This window comes from Electrophorus electricus, chromosome 14, assembly GCF_013358815.1.
Source record: "Electrophorus electricus isolate fEleEle1 chromosome 14, fEleEle1.pri, whole genome shotgun sequence".
Lineage (NCBI taxonomy): Eukaryota > Metazoa > Chordata > Actinopteri > Gymnotiformes > Gymnotidae > Electrophorus > Electrophorus electricus.
In genome coordinates, this window is record NC_049548.1 from 6,996,579 (window position 1) to 7,002,500 (window position 5,922).

At 41.6% G+C, this 5,922-nt stretch overlaps 1 protein-coding gene across 5 annotated transcripts in view; it reads left to right on the forward strand.

Annotated features, from left to right (window-relative positions):
• Positions 1 to 1,689: 1,689 nt before the first annotated feature.
• Positions 1,690 to 5,922, forward strand: part of rbfox3a (RNA binding fox-1 homolog 3a) — a 292,617-nt gene continuing 288,384 nt past the window's right edge. For 2 of the 5 annotated variants that reach the window (XM_035533347.1, XM_035533348.1), the window contains exon 1: positions 1,693 to 2,136. The gene's annotated coding sequence lies outside the window, so the exon portion shown is untranslated. Of the gene's footprint in view, positions 2,137 to 5,922 lie in introns of all 5 variants that reach the window. The other 3 variants (XM_035533351.1, XM_035533349.1, XM_035533352.1) reach the window with 2 other exon arrangements.

A 5,922-nucleotide genomic window follows, 5' to 3' on the forward strand; every position in this document is an offset into this window, starting at 1 on the left:
GAGGGCACCTGCGTGGCCCCGTTAATAGGGGGCCGCAGTGCTAGTGGCAGGTCCAGTGGAAGGCACACCCCTGAGCACCAGGCCCACCAGACAAGCTTCTGCTCTGGGTCTCACTTCAGGGCTACACTGCTAACTGGATATGATGGCTCACTGTAAGGGATTCACAGAGCAGATGTGCTAACTGACTGGCTGAAGGGTGTGTGGATATGTGTTTGTGTGGGTGTGGGTGTGTATGTGTGTGTGTGTGTGTGTGTGTGTGTGTGTGTGTGTGTGTGTGTGTGTGTGTGTGTGTGTGTGTGAGTCTGAAAATTCAAGTGCTTAAAAAGCACCAGGTTAAAGAGCATTTTTCTGTTAATGTGTGTGGGGAGTGGTCTGACTGTTGGTAATGTAAAGTGTAGTTGTGTTTTGCAAGACACCACACTCAGGAGCCTTTAAGGCCTCTTATTTCCTGTAAACAGAAAGGTATTACTAAAAAAAAGTGTGCTGAGACCAAAAATAAAGAATAAAAAAGATGTGATTTGATGTGATTTGATTTAGATGTGCTGTGTCTTTTCCTGCCTCCACTGCAGGCTAACGAGGTAGAATTTAATTAGGGAGGGAGTGAGACGAGTCCTGTGGGATTTCACTGCCTGTTCACAGTCTGAGATGGACTCCTCTTGCTCTCAGCTGAGTCTCAGAGCTGGACCAGGATACAGAAATACATGCTAAAAGTCCACAAAGTATTTTTGGAATGGGGACATATTTTGTACATCACAGACGGAAATGTGTACTTAACGTGATGATAATGACAATTAACAGTAAATGCTATTGTGATAGCGATGATACAGATGTAATGGTGATGTTTAATCAGGTGATGAGACATTTTCTGAGAGTGTAGATAAAATGAAATAACCCTGTTAAAATCAGGGTTCATGCTGCCAATTTGTCTTTTAATGGAAATCAGTGGAGTGGAGTCTGCCGTGACGATTTAAAACAGATGTGCAGGGGGGCATGGGAGTTACAGCACTTTACATTTAAAATCTAAACCATCACTGAGCCACATCCATGTCATACCTTCAGAGCATTAAAACAAAAATGCTTCTTTCTCTCTACCCCTTAAAAATGCACGATTTACAAATTGTCTCAGGAGAAAATGCACACACTTTAGAGAGAGTGCAGCATCAGAGAGTGTTCAACGGGTGCTCTCACACATGGCATCTCTCTCAATGTAACTCCAAGACAGCTGAACACATGACTGCTAAGTGTGCGTGCGCATGTGTGTGTGACGTTAAAGGAGAGAGTGTGTGTATGTTTATGGTGAGTGTGATTTTGAGGGAGAGGGAGAGGCAAGGCAGGCTAGGGGAGCGAAGCCTCTGTCGTTCAGTGCCTGTCAGCCTGCGTTAGTGCTCAGAACAAGCGAGAAGCTCGCCTGAAACTGTCAGCGCGTCTTCTCCTCCTCCTCCTTCCCCCGCTTTTTCTGTCCCTCCTTCTCTCCCTGCTTCTCCCACTCACTCACACACACACATACACACACACACACACACACACACACACACACACTCCTTCTCTCTGATGTTTCTCACAGTGTAAGGCACAGCCAGTGAGTGAATGCCTAGGCACTACACACCCCCACCCCCTGCGTGCGTGCGTGCGTGCGTATGTGTATGTGCACGCGTGCGTGTGCCTGTGTGTATACACACACTGCAGACGCGTGTGGTTGACCGCACTGGGCTCCCAGCTATGTGTGAAGACACGCACAGCGCGGCAAAGAAGCAGCAGCTCTGATTCTGATGTTCGCTTTCTTCCAGGACCGGCGAGCAGACTGCATCGTACACCCATCCCACTCTCCCTCCGATCCACCACACTCTCTCTCTCCTGCTGTTTCTATCTGTGTCTCGCGCTCTCTCCCTTCGGCTTACTTGTACAAGCGTGTGGAGCTGGAGAGGAGGGAAGACCCTCTTCCTGTTTCTGTCTCTCTCTCTCTCTCTCTCTCTCTCTCTCTCTCTCTCTGTCTCTCTCTCCCTCTCTCCCTCTCTCCCTCTCTCTCCCCTCCCCCCTTTCTCTTTTGCTCTGTCTTTGTGTCCTGCGGTGGGATAAGCAGTGAGAGGATGAGTCCCTGATACAGCTCCGGACCTGAGTGACCTGACAGCTCTAACTGTGAGTATACAAGTCTCTCTCTGTCATCTTCTACACACACGTGCATGTGCGCACAAACACATCTCATGTCATACACAAATACACAACCACTCATAGTTGCGGTAGGACGGAGATGTTAATGTTATTTTCTTATTTGAATCTTTTATGAAATTCTTTTAAGTATTGTCATTTTTTCCTGCATGTATTATTATGCCTATAAAAGCAGGTTGAATGTAAAATCTGTGATTAAGTATCACTTTCTCTCTCATGCAGACAGCATGGTATTTATGTTTGTTGAAACAAATATCCGCTGGCTACGAGTTGATTTTGCAAACGATGCAACAATTCCAAGTTGCAGTCACCTGCTTCGGAAGTAGGGAGATTCCCTGTCATATCTTTTCTTGTTTGGGATTCAGAAGTATGCCTAGCTCTCTTCTCTCCCTAAAACAGTGCATTTATCTGTCATGCTGTCAGCTCTGTTCCCAAGCTCCCCACATGTACGCTGTGAGGAACACTGTGAGAGAAAGGGAAAATCTGAAATAGAACACAATCACATCTCCATTTCAAGGTTTATTAGCCCTGTGTTTTAGTTTAGAGTGCAAGTGTGAAAAGCTGTGTGCACTCAGTAGGCTACAGTAGGCTAGAGGTGCCTCATCTTGAAAAAGCAAAAGTGTATTCTGGCTTTTACTCTAAGAGTTGGTGTAGAGCTTTTTCCCGTATTTGGTTTTTGTAAATGTTACATTTCCCTATAGAATGACTGTTAGACTCAACGCTGTGAGAAAGATACCTTCAGCGTAAGTATGCAGCTAGAACACTGGTATATAGACTCATGTGCAGCCTGTGTATGGACCACAGTGATTGCAAATGTTGGCCCAGCAGGAGGGGGATGTGTTCAGCTCCTCTCCTCGTGTCCGGACAGAAAGAAAGAGTCGCAGCGAGCGAGATGGAGAGAGCCCCTTCACTTTCTGCTTGCTTGTGACTGAAGCACCGAAGCATGCATGACAACAAACCAGGAGCATGACACTATCCTCAGTCTGTCAAAAGACAGATGCCAAACTGCATGCTTTCAAACAAACAAAACATTTCAGTGAAATATCTGAGGAAACGCTTGTCCTCCCCAACATGTATGGGGTGTTTTAATATGTATCTCTGTGAAGTGTCCTTTGTACATAGGCCTACATTCAGTAACAGCCAGTGGAGATATGAAACCTGTTATTATTCTCTGTTGCTACTTTATTTATTTAATTTTGATAAACTCAAACCAAGTAGCCTGGTGCTGTAGTGTGTAATTGCTGGGAACTCTTAGGGCCAAGTAGTATTATAGATGAAGTCTAATCATAGGCAGAAGTTTCCAGTAAAATTTCCGCTGACAGTGTAATTTATAAAAGGCTTGGGCTTAAGTGATGTCTAGAGAACTGGATTTTTTGCAGGTGTGTTATGTTATTGACTCCATACATTATTGTGGCATTCATGAGATCTCAGTTTTAGATGTATGAAAAATAAATGGGTAGAAACAAAGTAAACATGAAGCAAGGCAGCAGGCTGCTGTATATACTACACACTGGCACGCTTTCACAGAGTGAACGCCTCATCATTTTACCCGAGTGATGTGCCTCTGTTTTTGTTTTTGTTTTTGTTTTTGTTTTTCTTTTGTTTTGTTTTGTTTTGTTTTGTTTTGTTTTTTGCTTGGAGTATTATGTATTATGTTGTTATTACAATCCTCTGATTAGAGATATTGCTATTTCTCAATGTAATGACAGTATCCAGCTATAATGCACATGGCAAATATAATATAGCCCAGGATTATTTATATATATTGTAAGAAAACATTAATTCTGCATGACACATCCATATGTTATGGAGAAAATGGTCAAAAATGACAAAGAAAAGTGTTTTACCTCAAAAGCATACTATGCAAAAAATATAGCAATGTTACCAGAAGAGGAGAGTCTGTCTGAGGCAACTTACTAACAGTGGGAAGAAGGGATGTCTTAATTGTGATTGGGTGATAATGTGGTTGCGGTTGTCAGATGTGATGAACAGGGACATTTCCATTTGCTGTCAGAGCTTACTATGTGGAAATGTCTGCGGTTTAATCAGACCTCTTAAGCCTACTTCCAGAATGATGAACTGAAATATCTAGACTGAGCAGTGTAGTTGATGATATTTTCAGCACAGCAAAGAGAGTTTTTTAGTTTTTTTGTTAGGGGCATAGTTGGTAGCTTTTAGCATTTTGGTGCAGATTGCATTTACAAAGGAGGTATTAGCTGGATTTCCGCTTAACCAAAATTTTGATGCTAATTAATACTGCTAATTGTGCATCCCTATTAGTGGACAGTATTACAATAGTCTCTTAAGTTGATGATATTTATCAGTTTGTGATAATTTATTTTATAATAATGTGCTATTCAAATAATGGGTCTTTATCTAAGTCCCTTTCTAGTTCTTTTGTAGCTAATTTAGAAGTATGTAGCACCTTTTTGCATCAAAAGTCAAAGTCCTGTAATTCTTTCCGCACAGAAAAAAAAAAGAAAAAAAAAAGGTTTATACAGTTTATAATGTTTCGGAATGGTAATGAAATGCTTTGATGGTAAGAAATGAAATGTAATGGGAAAAGAGTGAATAATTGAAGAGCCAATAAGCCCAGATTTAGGCATCATTTAATCATTCACAAATGTGCCAGTCATTCTCATTGTTCACTTTCTGATCCCTCAGCAGAAGAGACCTCTTGAGAGCCTCTGACTGTAATAGGCTAGGAGAATTTGAGCATGGTTTAAAATGGCAAGTGCCCTTAAAGTAATCAAGCTCAGTAACTTGCAGTCATGTTTAACCAGGAGGAAAAAAAAAAGATTTTTGTAATTTTATGTAAAATGAACTGGGCTAGTTTTTGGCATGAAAAGAAAATATTAAGTACTGGAGCTGCTGACCATTAAAACTACTTTAGGACTTTGTGGAGAAGCCAACCCCCCACATGCACATTTTCTTTTTTTTTTTACTTAATTGAAATGATATTGTTTAATAACTTCTCTGTTGCCTTGGCTTTGGTATTATTTATTGACAGCAGGTGTGGCTGAACATAACAGAGAACAGTCTGCTGATTGGATTCTGAAGCACCCTGTTCACATTTAAAGACCTGTGTCAAATGGCCCCTGATATTAAATCTTGGCCCTTGAATCCAAACCTGGCTCACATTGTCATAATCACTAGAAGATTAGTTCTGATTCAAGGTAAGGGCAAAGTAAAAACTGCAGGAACCAGGTCTCAAGGAACTGTATCAGATCATGTAGGCTTCAGATTGCACATTAAAGAACGCTTTTGTTAAACTGCACTTGTAAGCTAATATTAATTGTTTGTACCTTCCCTTTACAAAGACACCACCCAAAACTGTATTTGATTTGACACATATGCATATTGTTTACATGCACCAATAGATAATGTTAAAATTACCGTAATGCTAATTTATCATTGGGGCCCATTGGGAAGCAGTTGGCACTCGTAAGTATAGTTAAAGCACCACTCATCATCTCTAAGTACTGTAGGCAATTATGTGATGCAGGCATGAAGTTTATTTATTTCTTTTTATTTTATTAATTTATTCTGTTTATCCCACTCTCCCCAATAGCACACTGTTAAAGTGGGCCAGGCATAGGCTGTGTTAGAGCAGGGTTAAAGGGAACTACTTTGACCTGACCTTGGACCCCTCACTGTTCCTGTACAGACAAGAGTGATGGATGTGAGTCTAAAGGATCTAGTTGATTATGTTCAATGGAGAGCTTTCTCCTCTCTCACCTTATTTACGGTCCCCTC